This window comes from Muntiacus reevesi, chromosome 13, assembly GCF_963930625.1.
Source record: "Muntiacus reevesi chromosome 13, mMunRee1.1, whole genome shotgun sequence".
Taxonomy (NCBI): Eukaryota; Metazoa; Chordata; class Mammalia; order Artiodactyla; family Cervidae; genus Muntiacus; species Muntiacus reevesi.
The window spans coordinates 11,766,054-11,781,997 of NC_089261.1; the positions used below are offsets into that span (position 1 = coordinate 11,766,054).

Below are 15,944 nucleotides of genomic sequence, written 5' to 3' on the forward strand. Positions count from 1 at the left end.
GCTGGATTCATTTAAATATTGAAATCAAATACAAAATTAATTCTGTTAAGGGAAGGGTTAGCACTTACTGGGAAATGGTTGAAACTGGTGATGAAGAGCAGATATCATCATTGCTGCAGTTTTTAGTAAAGTAGATTAACCCAGGCTGTGCTGGGAGAGGATCTCTAGGAATCTAGGAAGTATGGGGACACGGTCCTGGATGACTGGAGTCAGGATGCCTGAGTTTTCACCTTAGTGGGCCTCTGACTGCCTGCCTGTGTGACACAGGGCACTGGACCTCCTGGGCCTCTCTCTAACTGGCTCGACTCTACACCTTCCAGCTCTGATGCTGGGAATTATCTCCCTTGCCTTGTACATCTCCTTCCTGTCAATCACCTTTTTAGAGAGTGACCCAAGTTTGTGATGGATGTAACCCAAGAGAATTTAGAAGCTCGCAGTTTTTAGTATTTCATGTTGAAGTTCTCATTTCTAATGAGTAGTATATTTAAAAGCTTTAACTCTGCTTTAAAATGGTTTACTGCCTTGCCAGACTTTTCAATGTATGCTCCTTAAAAATTCTAATTTCTTTCTTTTTTTTTTTTATTAGTTGGAGGCTAATTACTTCACAACATTTCAGTGGGTTTTGTCATACATTGACATGAATCAGCCATAGAGTTACACGTATTCCCCATCCCGATCCCCCCCTCCCACCTCCCTCTCCACCCGACTCCTCTGGGTCCTCCCAGTGCACCAGGCCCGAGCACTTGTCTCATGCATCCCACTTTCTTTCTTTACTAGATGTGAACTTTCACCCTCTCCCTGAAAAGATCAAGAACAGATGCAAGAAAGCTTACATGAAGAATGAACTTGAATTTGGAAGACTTGCACTGTGGTTGGCTACCTTTTGATAAGCAAAATTTGAAACCATTTAAAGACCACTGTATTTTAACTCGATGACACCTGATTTCCAGTTACTCTTGTCCTCAGATAAGAAGAAATCATCTCTATGATGTAGACAGTGTTATATTTTATGGAATTTTATTTTAAATTGAGGAAGCAGTTAAATTGTGTTTATATTTTACAGATCATGGAGACTCAAATTCTAGTTATTGGCATTTTTTTTTCTTTTGATAACCTCAACAGATTGAGTTTCCCCTCCCCTCTTTGTGGGGGATGCTAGGGCACTTGTAAGAGGAAAAATGATTTGGGAAAATTAAGTAACAACATCCTATAGAAGAGAGAACAGTTTTATTTATCATCACTTATCCAGCAGTGGATAATTCATTTTGATGGCCTCTTATTTTGGCTCAAGAATAATTAAGCCAGTGTCCCAGACTGTCTACCTTTCAATTGACATTAAAAAATCATGGAGGGGAAAGATCATGGGGACTTAGGATAAAAGGCATAAAAGGCATGCTTTCTTCTTAGCAGTTGACCAATTACCATTCAGCCTGTTGACTGAAAACATTGTGGTGGGAAAACATTTGCCATCTTTTCTTTTCATTTGAGTAATTGTCTTGTGTTTGGGGAAAAAAATTGCGTCTCTGGATAACCAGTTTTTGGTTATCATTTGTTGCTGACAAACCACCTCAAAACTGAGTGGCTTAAAACAACAGCTTGCTTTTCCTCACCTTCAAACTGGGCTGGGCTCAGCTGGGTGGTTCCTCTCCTTGTCTTGGTGGTGTCACTCATGTGGTGGGCAGGATGACTTGGCTTCTCTGTCTGTGTGTGGTCCTTGGGTCTCTCGTTCGCCAGCAGGGTAACTGGACCACATTCATGGCAGCTCTGAGGCCCCAAGGGTATAAAGTAGTAGTGGCTGCACGCACTGAAGACTTCAACCCAGAACTGTCACCGCATCATTTCTACTGCCCCGTGTAGATTAAAGCCAGGCCCAGGCCCAGGCCCAGCCCCATTTTGGGAAGAGGGCACTGCATGAGGGCATGAACTGGAGGTAAGGTTCCTTGGAGGCCCCCAGCGTAACAGTCAGGACCAGTGCCATGGAAAAACAGCTAAGAAAAAACAAGTAGCATAAGTAGGAGCCACTAGTGACCTTGGAAAGCTGAAGCTGGTTATGATAGCTGGTGTAAGCTGGGAGTCAGGCAAGCTTCTTGAACCACTTCTGCTGGCTCTTAGCACATTTTCTGAACCATCACTTTGGGCACCTGACCTCTTAAGGATGGATGTGTTTGTGAGGGCAGAACGTTTGAGAGCAGAACCAGCTCACTGCCCTAGCCCCTACAGAGAGAGGTGCATGGGGTGCTTTCTTCATGCCCCTGGTTTTAGTCATATCCCACACCCATGCTTGCCATTGGCTGAGTGAGGAGGAGCAGTCCTCCTGAGGCCACTAATCTGACTGAATTAGCAGTAGCTCATTTTTGTTTTAACTGAGCAGTAAGATTTGCTAATGTCCTACCTGAAGTGCCTTCTCCAAAGACATCCCTCTTTGCCCTGTGTGTTGAATCATCATTCAATGAGTGTATTTCAATTAAAGTATCATCGGTGGACATGGTAAAAATAATAAAATGCCATGGCAACTTTGCTGTTAAGTCATGGGCTCCTTCATCGAATTCTTCTTGCTTTGTCTCTTGAAAAGGAAGGAGTCAATCCAGCCCTGGTAGTAGTTCCTTCCTGAGGGCTTTACCTCCTTTAAAATCCTGAGATTTGTTTGAGGAGAGCCTGGCTGCCACTTTCAGAAGACAAAAATGTACATTGGAAAAAAAATAAAGTACATAGATTTCCCCCCTACTCCACCTCCCATCCCGCCTAGCCATTGAATTTCAGCATTGAAGCTGTGCCTTCAGTGCTTCAGAACACAGGTCTGCTCTGAAGGTGATTACCTTATAAGAGGAATGTAAATGACTACTGTCTTCTTGTCAAACCTGTAAGGAAAGAGACTCCAGTTAAGTATTTGCAGCAAGGGTCTTGCGTCCTGTTATTTTTATTACGTTGTCACATTGAACGGTTCTCACTTCTGCGGTAAACTTTTGACTGCACTTTGGGGGCAAGGTCCTTCACCAGCATACAAGGGTTTGACTGTGCAGTGTCTGCTGCAGTAACGTCTCTGCCTGTGGCTTAAGATCAGTTGGTTTTGCACTTGGGAACCACCTGATCTTGGCCAGCTTTGTTTGTAATGGGACGTTGATTTCATTTAGATTTCCCTCCATAAAGTCCGCAAACTATCATGTGCTATAAACTGATGCTAAGACAAGATTGTAATAGTACCTAGGGTGCTAAGGTTTGCCATGTGTTTGGTAAAGGTGATTGTAGGTTCTTGGGTAAGGTTACATGGGATGGATTCAGGTGGAGGGACTGTGAAGATGGGTGGGGGCCGGGGGGCAGGGGCTCAAGGTGCAGGTAGAAAAAAATACAGTGGAAATGGAAGTTCCAAAGAGGTGGTTTCTGAGGAAGTCAGAGGGCCTGGGGCCAGAGCAGTCAGTAATAGTTGAATCAGGTTACCTGGGAAATAGGTGTGATAGCTACACGTCTGCAGTCTGCTTCCGGGTTGCTGGTAGACATTAAATTTGCACAATATCCCGTAGCTGGCTAAGTATTTTAAAATTATAAGCATAGGATTTTATATTTGGGGTGAAGAAATTACCTGGCACGTGGTATTGGGGTTTTTTAAAAATAAGCCAAATTTCAGAGTCTTAATAACTTTTTTAAAAAGGGGAAAAAAAAGCAAAAAGTCACCTTGTATTCAGTGTGTGGCCCTCCTGAAAATTCTAGTCATCTCTCCCTTTGAAATCAGTGACTCAGTGACTTTTTAAATGTGGCTAAACAGGGATGAGAAAGTACATGTATGATTTTCTTGGTATTTGTGCATCCTTTACAAAGCCCAGTTGCTTTGGAACAGCCAAGAAAGTCATCAAGATTATTTTTAGGTGTTATTAAGGGGTTATTAAGGGTTTACTGGGGTTTTTAAGAACTAATATAATGTCCTGGGTTCTTTCTAGTGCAGAGGAATGTGGAAAAAGGTATGCAATTGTGAAGTGCTTTGTTGTAGCTTATTAATCCGCAAGGGAAATTTAGGCTGTAGACATAAGTACAAACCCAGTGCAGTTTTTGTTTTCTGTATGTTGTTGGGGGAATAAAGTTTTATATAGCAAGCACATGGCCTCCCTGATTTCAATATGCCTTTATTAGGATCTGTATTAGCCCTTAATTTCTTTAAAATCTTTTCTTCTTCCTCTTGAAAAGTAAGTTCCAAAATATAGTTTATTGTATCTTCCATCCTTAAAAAGTTTGTTCCTTTTTTCATTATGGGCAGTTCACACAAGGCAAAAATATTAAACAGTTGGTTTTAGTGTGTTGTATAACTTTGTTGTATATCAAACTAATTTTTACAGGTTTTCATCCTAAACCTCAAATCATGTAATTAATAATTTGCCTGTTTATTTATGACCTAATTGTGATTCTTTTATTAATAAAAGCTAATGGAAAAGGATCCTTTATTAAGTTGATGACTAGACCTACAGTTAATTTTCCTGCAGTATATGAAGTATTGTACCAGAGTATTAAAAGATATGTAATATTTTATTGATAAATCTATCCTTTAAAAGGAATACGTTTTAGGATGTCATCATTTTGATGTGAATCATGTAAATGTTGATAATATGCACTGTTTATTATACATTTAGTGTTTCAAGAGATTCAGTTAATTGCCTTTTTGCCCACGTATATTACGTAGTCTATTTGCAATTGTTTTAAAAAAAAGACATTAAAAAAAATAGTTTATGTAGAGGAACGTTAGTGGCTGTTAATTGTCTCCCCACCTGTATTTATGGGTGTAGTTCAACTGCTTTGCTAGTTGCAAAGCTGCATTATCAGAGTAAAAGTGTATTTGTAAACTGTATGGGAACTAAAAATTAGGAATAAAACCCTTTTCTTATATTACAGTATTTGTCATTTACTTCATCAAAAATGTCCAGAAACAACATTGCAAAGCAACTATACTCCAAAAAAAAAAAAAAAAAAAATGTCCAGGAAAAACTGGGTTTCTATGTCCCTGATCCTCTATATTGGCCAGATGCTGACATTTAGCAACTCTTACCTAGAAGGGAACTTGGAATATAGAATGAATGAATCAGTTCCTCAAGCACTTACTCAGTACTTACTTATTGAGTAGCTCTGGGAGACTCAAAGGCAATTTTATTCGAAAGAACTTTTAAGTAGTGAATAAAAAATATGTCTGTGTAATATATAGAAAGCATATAGAACTGAATGTAAATAGTATCGAGTGGGGCTCTGAAGTAAAGGTACGATAAAGGAGGCTTGCAGGAGGAGTAAATCATGTGACACAGGACGTCAGCTCTCCCCTTATGAGTAGATTTAGGTCTCATCCTCAAACAGGGCCATTTGCTGCTTCTGACATTGCTACAGAGAAAGAAATCCTTTTTTATAAATAACAAAACAGGTATTCCTTCTGTATTATAAATCCAAGGAATGATCTGTATTATTTATTTACTTACACTTTTGTAAAATACTGTTGCCCTCCTCTTGGTCTCAGCTGAGTTGCGTGTATTTAGATGCAGCTGGTTTGGTCATGTATCCATTCAAGAAATACAGAGTCCCTGTGAAGTGCCGAGTGCTGCGTCTGTCCGTGTTGAGTCACTGGGGCTGAGCAGTGAGCGGAACAGAAGTGGTGGACGTCGTCACAGTGGTGATGCTCTAACACGGGAGCGAGCCCTGGTACAAGTCAGAAGGTAGCTAACTGGGGATTCCTTGGTGGGCCAGTGCTCTCAATGCCAGGGGCCCAGGTTCGATCCCTGGTCCTGATCCTGGTCGAGGAATTAAAATCCCACAAGGGACTTCCCTGGGAGTCTAGTGGTTAAGACTCCACCTTCCAATGCAAGGGGCTTGAGTTTGACCCCTGGTCTGGGAACTAGGGTCCCACAGGCTGTGGGGTGCAGTCAAAAAAAAAAATCCCAAAAGTCACATGGTGCAGCAAAAAATTAAAAGCAGTTAGCTGTACTTGGGATAAGCAGTACTGAAGATGCAGGACAGAAAGACAGGCAGGAAAAATGGGGATTAGACAATGAATTTCAAATGGTATGAGAGTTGTAAGGAGGAACTGAGGGTATCTGTCAAGGGAATTTTCACAAGAGGAGGACCTCTGCTGGGTTTTAATACCGTGGTACTTGGGTGTGTATAAACTGAACAACAACAACTTTGGTGTGTACTCTGTGGGGTTTCAAAAAAGGTGTACACTGCTGGCCTGGAAACTCTCGTTCCCCTTCAGCCTGCCTGAGATCCTGAGCAGTACGTTAGATGTTAGTTGCTTGTTTGTGTCTGACTCTTTGCAACCCTTTGGATTGTAGCCCTCCAGGCTCCTCTGTCCATAGAATTTTCCAGGCAAGAATACTGGAGTGGGTTGCCATTTCCTTCTCTGAAGGATCTTCCCAACCCAGGGATCAAACCCAGGTCTCCTGCATTGCAAGTGGATTCTTTACCATCTGAGCCACCAAGGAATTTCTGTACATTAGACAGCAATGGCAATATCTTTGACTTGTCATGAAAGAACTTTATAGTTCTATAGTTCCTACACATAAGAAAAGTCCCTAAGAAAATGTGTAGATTAAAGGGCAAAGCAGGAATCCCCACAACAAATTAATTGTGAATGGAGCGCTGAGGCTTTATTTAGCTTGTTGTTGTTGTTGTGTTAGTTACTCAGTTGTGTCCGACTGTTTTCGACCCAATGGGCAGGGCTGTAGCCTGCCAGGCTTGATCATATTGTAAATGAAAAGCTTTTGAAGAAAGCACCTAGTTATTGAATCATGTGCATGCTTTTGTATCCACCCATTTGCTTTGATTCTTCACCAGCTGAGCTACCAGGGAAGCCCATACAAGAAGCAGTTGGGGAAAAAAAGGGGGATGGTGACCTGGAGTAAACGGTTTTATTGCAGGTGCTGTTTTTTTACCCCTAGGAACTAAGTGAACTTCCAAACACTGAATTTGAGCCAAAAAGAGTGATTTGCTACTTTATCAATAGCCACAGTTACTAGTGAGCTGATAGTCTTGTCATTTGAGATTAGGTGAATAGCACCCTGATATAAAACACAGCTACTCAAACAACAGTTTATAAGAAAAAATCTTATAAACGTTTTTATGGACAAAAAAATTCATGTGTTACTCAGACTTGTCTCTACCTGATAAGACCGTAGAGTGTTTTGGGTACAAACTCTCTTTCATTCAGCAAAGATTAAATCCTTGCTAAAGATTAGACACTGGGGAATAGATGAGTAAAAGTTCTGTTTTGACATGTTCAGTGTAGTCAAGGAGACAGATCTATGTACAGGTAGTAATTTGATTGGAGTAGACAATAAGGGTATTAACTGAATGGTTACATAGAGGAGTAAATTATAGGGGAGTTAGAATTCAATGTTGGGGGTTCCTTAAGCTTATTCTTGACCACGGGGAAGCCTCTCTGTGTGTTTGTGTGTGTATGTACAGAGAAAGAGGGGAAGCGTGTGTGTGTGTGTGTGTGTGTGTGTGTGTGTGTGTGTGTGTGTAGAGAAGTAAGAAAACTGTCCTTTCATTTTCTTGTGGGTTCAGTTAAGGTCAGTTTCTTTGCTTCTCTTTCTAGAAATGAACATGCAAGGCAAATAGCTGTTTCCCTTCTTCTTCTCTTTCAACTCTTCTTCTCTATTCATCTTTGAACAAAGGAGAATAATTCTGTTTGTCATGATCTGTACCAATGGCAGTTCTAGGACTCTTCTGGACACATTTTGCAGCAAAACATAGTACATATTTTATCAGTGTCTTTATCCTCTATCCATGCATCTGTTCACCACATTTTTTAACCATCCCGTTCTTGGTGAAATATAAAGTCACTATTTGGATAATCTAGGCTAGTTTTGTTAGGACTTCCTAGTATAATTTAGAGTATGACTATGGTTTGGAATGAGCCATTTCATTCTGAATGTAATCACTTGAGACCACATTTTTCAAGGGAAAAATCAAGTTCACGTCCTAAGGCAAAGGATTTTTTTTTTTTTCCTACACTGTAAGTGTTTTCGTATAAATTCACAGAGTTACATTGCAATTTAGTTTTACAATTAATAAATGTTCCTTTATTTATTAATTCAGGACTACCCTAGAGAACATATGTAATCTAGGCCTCTGAGTTTTACAGCTTGGCAGAATGTATCTTCCAAGTGCTGGTATTTTTTTTTTTTTTTGACTCTACAGCTTCCGGGATCTAGTTCCCCAACCAGAGATCCAACCTGGGTCCTTGGCAGTGAAAGCTCAGAATCCTAGCCACTGGTTGTCATTCAATCACTCAGTTATGTCTGACTCTGTGACCCCTTGGACTGCAGCACACCAGGCTTCCCTGTCCTTCACTGTCTCCCGGAGTTTGCTCAAACTCATGTCCAATGAGTTGGCTCTTTGCACCAGATGGCCAAAGTATTGGAGCTTCAGCTTTTGCATCAGTCAAAAGAGCATACAGTGGGAAATCTCTTCACACCTGTCTCCTGTGAACAGTGTTTCTCATCATCCCCAAGGACTGAGCAATTTTGAACATATGTCCCACTGTAAGTGCCGGTTCCAAGAGTTTACATTTGTTACTTGGATATGGTGTTGGAAAAGACTCTTGAGAGTCCCTTGGACTGTGAGGAGATCAAACCCAGTCAATCCTAAAGGAAATCAGTCCTGACTATTCATCAGAAGGACTGATGCTGAAGCTCCAATACTTTGGCCATCTGATGCAAAGAGCCAACTCATTGGAAAGACCCTGATGCTGGGAAGGATTGAGGGCAGGAGGAGAAGGGGATGACAGAGGATGAGATGGTTGGATGGCATCACTGACTCAATGAACATGAGTTTGAGTAAGCTCCGGGAGATGGTGAAGGACAGGGAAGCCTGGTGTGCTGCAGTCTATAGGTTTGCAAAGAGTTGGACACGACTGAGAGCCTGAACAACAACAACAACAACAACAAAATGCTGATTCCAAGAGTTTACATTTGTTTCTTGGGTGTAGAATGCTGAAATGTCGCCCAGTGTGGCTGACACTAGTTATAGCCCGACCAGCCTCTTTCCCCTCATACCTTTACCTTGTGGGCAAACCTGAGCCCTCATCCCTCTGATAGATGAAGAGTGATGGTTCAATGTAACTAAGTCTGCATCTCTCTTAAAGGGAGGTCAAGCATCTTTTCATAGGTGAACAGTAATGGTTCAATGTAACTAAATCTGCTTCTGTCAAGCATCTTTTCAAATCTTTTGTATATCCCTTTCTGTGAATTCTTTATGTCACTTGCCTTTTTTTTTTTTCCTTTTCAGTTCTGGATCTGTCCTGTTTTGAGTTTAGGACTAAAGATACTCAATTCTGTCTGACTGGCTGACTTGTCTGGAATTACTTCTGTAAATCAATTTCTGTAAATGCTCTTTAGGTGCATATGGAATATACCTATCTGTGCATTTTGGTTTGGGCCTTGCTGTGATTGTCATTCTCAGTTTTTTCCTTCCTCAGGATGAAGGAAAGCATTCTTGGCATCACCAGGATGCTGAAGCTCTCTACCAGCTACCATATGAGACCAGTCTTAATTATCCTGGCTAGTGAGTTTAGAATTTCTTCAGGTTTTCTTTCAGATTCAAAAGCACCAAGCAGTATGCATTCATGCATCCATTCAACCCCTTTTTAATGAGTATGGTGAGCTGTAGGCTAGGTACTATGAGGGATACAAAACAAATATCCATCTTGACCCCTGTCTTAAAAGACTTGATGCCCCATTTAGGGAAAGGAGACACATACAGGCTAAATAAAAGATGGAAAATAAAGCAGCTATGGAAAGACTATCAGAGATGATTTCAAAAACCCCTGGCAAAGCAGGTACTCTCCCCTGTCTGTTTTGCTCACCACCATGTACCTGTGCCTAGCATGGTGCCTGGGTGGCTCAGTACTTATGGATGAATGGCTCATCTCCATTTTACAAATGAGTAAACTGAGGTTCTGTCTTCCCCAGTGGCTCAGCGGTAAAGAATCCACCTACAATGCAGGAGAAGCAGGAGACTCGGGTTTGATCCCTGGGTCAGGAAGATCCCCTGGAGGAGGAAATGTCAACCCACTCCAGTACATGGACAGAGGAGCCTGGTGGGCTACAGTCCATGGGGTCACACAGAGTCGGATATGACTGAAGCAACTTAGCGTGCATGCAAACAGATTCAGGGACACAAACTGACTTATCTGAGGTTCCATTCACTCAGTAAGTGGGGAATTAGGGTCTGTTGAGCCCAGGAGCGCAGGCTAAGCAGGACACAGGTAGAGACAGCCTCAGTCTGATTCCCTGGGGCAGCTGTGAACTCTGAACAGTCACGCCCAGCCCCTGCGGATGCCCCTTTAAGCTCCAGGCCAGCACTCAGCATCTACTCCACTGGTGCAGGCCCCAGCATCAGCACCACTCTGTTGTTTCAACCAGAAATGTAGGGATCGTCTGTGACCCCTCCGATGTCTGTACATCCTCCCGGCCAGTTCTGTTCACTCTCCTAAAGTATGTCTAGCCCTGGTCTGTGGCATCTACTCCTGCCATTCTAGTCAACCTCTGCTACTTCTGAAGGTCAAGGAGATAGGTCAGTGGTGTTGCTGGAAGTTAAGAAAATGTAGTTATCTCAGGCCCTCCTTCAGCCTTACTGAGTCAGAAAAGTGAAAGTGTTAATCGCCCGGTTGTGTGTGACTCTATTCAACTGTAGCCCACCAGGATCCTCTGTCCATGGGATTTCCCAGGCCAGAATACTGGAGTGGGTAGCCATTTCCTTCTCCAGGGGATCTTCCCGACCCAGGAATTGAACCCGAGTCTCCTACATTGCAGACGGATTCTTTACTGTTTGAGCCACCAGGAATTGAATCACAAACTATTTTTTTTTAAACAAGATTACCAGGGGCCGTGTGGGTGCATTTGAAATGAGCTGCACTGGAGAGAAAGGTTGTCGGAAATTAGACCCCCTGCTTGGTTCAGTTCACATCTGCAGATGGGGATTTGGGAATCACTTGACATCACAAGAGTACCCACGAAGAAGAAGAAAAATCCAAAGACTGAATCTCAAAGAACAAGACAAGCGTCATCCCATAAGGCCTCAAAAACAGCTTTAGATATTCTTAGACATTGCACTTACCAAAACCGAGTTTGTGAAATCCCAAGCATATGTTAAATCCATCTAACTATGGGAAGAGAAGGGGAAAGAAGTGTAGAGGAAGCAAACTCTAAAATTAAAGTCTGTTTGGGAGGTGACAGATGTCTGGGTCCTGATAGATTTCTCGGCTTGTAAGAAGTAGTTTTTTTATCTTCATTCATACATGTTTGACGGTTGCTTCCCCTTTTACTGTTATTTTTTTTCTCTTATGAAAATCAATTTCCTTCTTTCTAAAGGGTGGATTCTCTCAAGTGTTACCGTGTATGAAGGTTTTAGAAAATGTCTAACAAAGGTTTGAGTTATGGACAGAAAATATTCCTAAGCTTCCGTCATATAAATAAGCTTCTAGCAGTGCCCCACTGTCAATTGACTTATGGTGTTCAATATGTTCTCCACCTTTGAAAATGGACTAAGATCCTTGTTTGTGTGTGTAGGCTTAGTCGTGTCCAACTCTTTGTGACCCCGTGAACTGTAGCCCACCAGGCTCCCTGTCCATGCAATTTTCCAGGCAAGAATGCTGGAGTGGGTTGCCATTCCTTTCTCCAGGGGATCTTTCCAACCCAGGGATCGAACCCACATCTCTTACATCACCTGCTTGTCAGGCAGATTTTTTACCTCTAGTGCCACCTGGGAAACCCCAAGATCCTTGCTGGGGACACATAAGTCCTCTCTTTATTTATTATTTGTTGAACACACTGAGGCATGCAGGATCTTAGTTCCCCAACCAGGGATCAAACCCGTGCCCTCTGCAGTGGCGGTGTGGAGTCTTAACCACTGGACCAACAGGTAAGTCCTAATTCTTCTCACGAGATGTAAGAATAAACCATCAAGTTTCTGCTAATGGGAAGTTAAAATATATGTCTTTGTACAAGGTGTTAATCATGTTGGAGTTTTAGGCTCCAGGAGGAGATGGAACATTCTGCGCTAGGCATGTTAATTTGGTGGGAAAAATCAGGGCTTTGAAATCCTACAATCTTGATCTTGTTTCCTGGTTTTGTCACCTACTGGCTGTAAGATCTTAGACAAGTCAGTTCAGGCCTTTGATCCACAGATTCCTCTTTGGGAAATCTACTTTGTTGTGAAGGATTGTTGAGAAGTTTAATGGTGGTGGATGACTCAGCACATAGTAGACACTCAATAAACATCTATGTTCTTCCTACAGGACTTGGAAATATCTTGCAGACCCTTGAAATAGCTTGTTCCTGTGTTACATGAATTTACTAGCTAATGGCAGGGAGGATATGAATGAAGTTCATGGGTTGCTTTAGAGTTTACATAGCTCTTCCGAAACGTAATGGTTGAGCAAATACCTTTTACTTTATTACAGTCAACAAGTAGGAAATTGCTTCAATTTGGGAAGCGTGATCTGAAAGAGCTGAGAATGGAAACAGGCTGACGGTAAAGACTGGGTCATGAATTTTGCTCATGTGACTCTCTGGGAAGTAACTTAAGCTTTCAGAACCTCATGGAGAATGGGGTGATGATCATACTGCCTGTGCAGATAAAATGAGCTAACAGAATACACAAGAATGATTGTTTGTAGGAGCAAAGCAATAAAAGATCCCCCAAATGTCCCTCTGCAGAAGAATGGATGGAATCGGTTGTGGTGTTTTCCATACACTGACTGATGTGTGATACAGCAAAGGGAAGGAGTGGATCCTGTCAGTATGAATGAATCCTACACACAATGGGGAGGAAATCTTGGGAGAAGACGAACACAGTGAGATCATTTATTCTGCGTGCCCAACCACATGCAAAAACTAATAATCATGTTTAGAGAAGAAAATTGTTCATAGTCAAACTCTAAAGGAAAATACAGGAATGATAGCCTCCACTTTCTGAGAGTTGTTTCCATATTAGGAAGAGACGAGGCTGGATAAGAGAGAGGGACCAGTGGGCTTCCAATGGCTTCCACGATGCTTATTGGAGCTGTTTTTTCATGTTATTAGTTTTTATGTCTTATCATCTATTTACATTATAAGAGCATAAGTTCTATATAATTTTAGATTTTGTGACATTTTATAAGGTATTTACAAGATATGTTTCATGTTTTTATGGATTTTATACCATTTTGTAATATGTTCATATTGTAAGATTATATGTCTCGTATATTCTTTTGAACATTCAAAATATTTCAGGATGAAACATTAAAAAGATGATGCTAATAAATGTGACAAGCACCTCGTGAATAGTGCCCTGCTCAAGTCAGCTTGTATAACAGCTGGCCGTTGCTGTCTGCTGAGTGATTTCCAGGTGTAGGCACTGGGCCAAGGGCTTGACCTTTGTTCTCTGACTGCCTCCACATGACCATCACACCCTGTAGCTGCAATGCTTTTTCTTCACCACACCACAACTGCCTTCTCAGATGATAACTTGTGGCAGAGATTATCTATATGGGCTTTGGTGATTTCTTTCTTTTCCTTAAAAAAAAAAATTTTAGCTGCACCATAGAACTGGTTCCCCAAACCAGGGATCAAACCCATACCCCTGCACTGGAAATGCGGAGTCTTAACCACTGAACTGCTAGGGAAATCTCTGTAGGTGCAGTTACCTTCACTTGTCAGATGAGTAAATTGAGACAGTTAACCAAATCACATTGTCTGAGAATTTATTAATTGCCAGGTCCTTCTATTACACTTGCCTTATCTTACTTCATCTTTTGGCGACCCTAGGAAATCAACTGAAAATACTACTTTTGACCAGAGGTCGGTGAATTTTTTTAATAAAGGGTCAGAGAGTGAATATTTTATGCTTTGTGGGTCAAACTGTCACTATCATGGCTCTGCTGTTGGAACACAACAGAGATAATGTGTACCTGAATGATGGGGCTGTGTGCCAATAAAACTTTATTGATGGACATTGAGGTTTGAATTTCATTTAACTTCCATGTGTCACAGATTTTGTTTTCCTTTTGATTTTTTCTAACCACTTTAGAATGTAGTTTTTCTTCACTCACGAGTTACTGAAAAGCAGGCAGGGAGCTGGATGTGGCTCATGGGCTTCAGTTTGCCAAAAGGGGCTGCAGACCATTGGTTCCATGAGGGCAGGAAACTTCTTGATTTTGTTCAGCACTGTATACTCGGCACACCATTACGTGCCCAGTATACATCTGATGAATGTGAGTGTTACATGCTGATATTTCAGAAGTCAGATGATGGTGATATTTTCTCTCCACTTTGGGCAGCCATCTTGGTTTTCAGGGGGCACTGTTAATAATGCTCTCTGTCTTGGGCAAACCAGGATGCTTGGTAACATCCCAACCAGGGAGGTGACTCTTCACCATGGTGACAGCAGGACCCTGGCTGTGTGCTGTATGTGTGAGCATTGAAAGAAGTTACTGATTTTTCCCCACAATTTATAATTTGGGAGAGTTCAAGAGTGCAAAAGAAATGCAAGAAAAATGGATTAGTGCAATGAAGACTTACATAATTGTTACCTTGATAGAGCCATTTTTGACAGGTGCCACATTTATGCGGTCTCTATCTACCTACCTCTCTCTACCTATCTACCTACCTACCTGTCTTTATCTACCTATTATATCTATCTACCCATCTATCTGTCTTATTTGTCTACCCACTTAACCTACCTATCTTTATCTGTCTACCTATCTTATCTATCTATATTATATACCTGCCTATCTATCTTCTTGTTGTTCAGTTGTCTGACTTTTTGTGACCCCATGGACTGCAGCACACCAGGCTTCCCTGTCCACTATCTCCCGGAGTTTGCTCAAACTCATATTCTTTGAGTTGGTGATGCCATCCAGCCATCTCATCCTCTGTCACCCCCTTCTCCTCCTGCCCTCAATCTTCTCCAGCATCAGGGTCTTTTTCAATGAGTCAGCTCTTTGGTCAAACTATTGAAGCTTCAGCTTCAGCATCAGTCCTACCTACCCTACCTATCTTCCTACCTACCTGTCTTATCTATCCACATACTTATCTATTTACCCACCTACCTACATACTTTCTTTGTCTATCAATATCATTATTTCTCCTTAGACTTAAGTACAAACAGCATGACACTTCATCCTTTAATATTGCAGTATGCAAATCCTAAAAACATTCTCATCCTTCTTCATAATTATGATACCGTGTTCACATTCGAGAAACTTAACATTGACACAACATCATTGTCTAATATATAGTCAATATTTTTATTTCCCCATTATGCCCCAAATGTCTTGCTTTTTTGGGAACCAGGATCCAATCAGAGATCGCACATGTCATTTAGCAGTCTTTTTGATTTAGTCCCCCGGAATTTAGAGCAGTTCCCTTCTCTCTTTCTTTTACGACATTGGTATTTGAGAAGCATAGGCCGTTTGTCTTGTACAAAGTCCATCGATCTGAATTTGTTTTGATTGTTTCTTATTATTAGATTGGGATTAAACAGTTTTTGGCAAAAACACAATGTGGGCATCGTTGTGTTCTTCTCGGTGTGTCCCATCAGGAGGCACGAGGTGTCATTTGTCCTGTTATTGATGATGTTAACCTTGGTCACGTGGCCAAGGTGATATTGTCTAATTTCTCCCCTGTAAAGGAATCATTCCCCTTCATGATGAACATCTGCCGTTTTTTAATTCAAGGGAAATATTATTCAGGAGAAATCACTCAAGAGTGTAAACAGGAAAAGACAAACAGGTACAAGGGGTCCTGTCTGGCAGACAGTTTGCCCAGCTTCCAGGTTGTTGCAAGCCTTCGGGGTGACTGAATGTAACTGGTGCGTAGCTCCTGGTCCCTTACTTCGTGCCGATATATATGCAGAGCAGTGCTCTTGCCCAGCAACTGTGGATTTATTGATTGTGTTAGCTCTCCACGATTCGGTGGTTCAGGCGGGCTGCTGGG

General features: G+C 41.6%; 1 protein-coding gene across 4 annotated transcripts in view; it reads left to right on the plus strand.

Moving 5' to 3' along the window:
- The window catches only part of PTPN11 (protein tyrosine phosphatase non-receptor type 11), a 65,028-nt gene extending 60,156 nt beyond the window's left edge, over nucleotides 1-4,872 (plus strand). For all 4 annotated transcript variants that reach the window (XM_065903754.1, XM_065903756.1, XM_065903755.1 and 1 more), the window contains exon 16: nucleotides 778-4,872. The gene's annotated coding sequence lies outside the window, so the exon portion shown is untranslated. The remainder of the gene's footprint in view (nucleotides 1-777) is intronic.
- The last annotated feature ends 11,072 nt before the right edge of the window (nucleotides 4,873-15,944 follow it).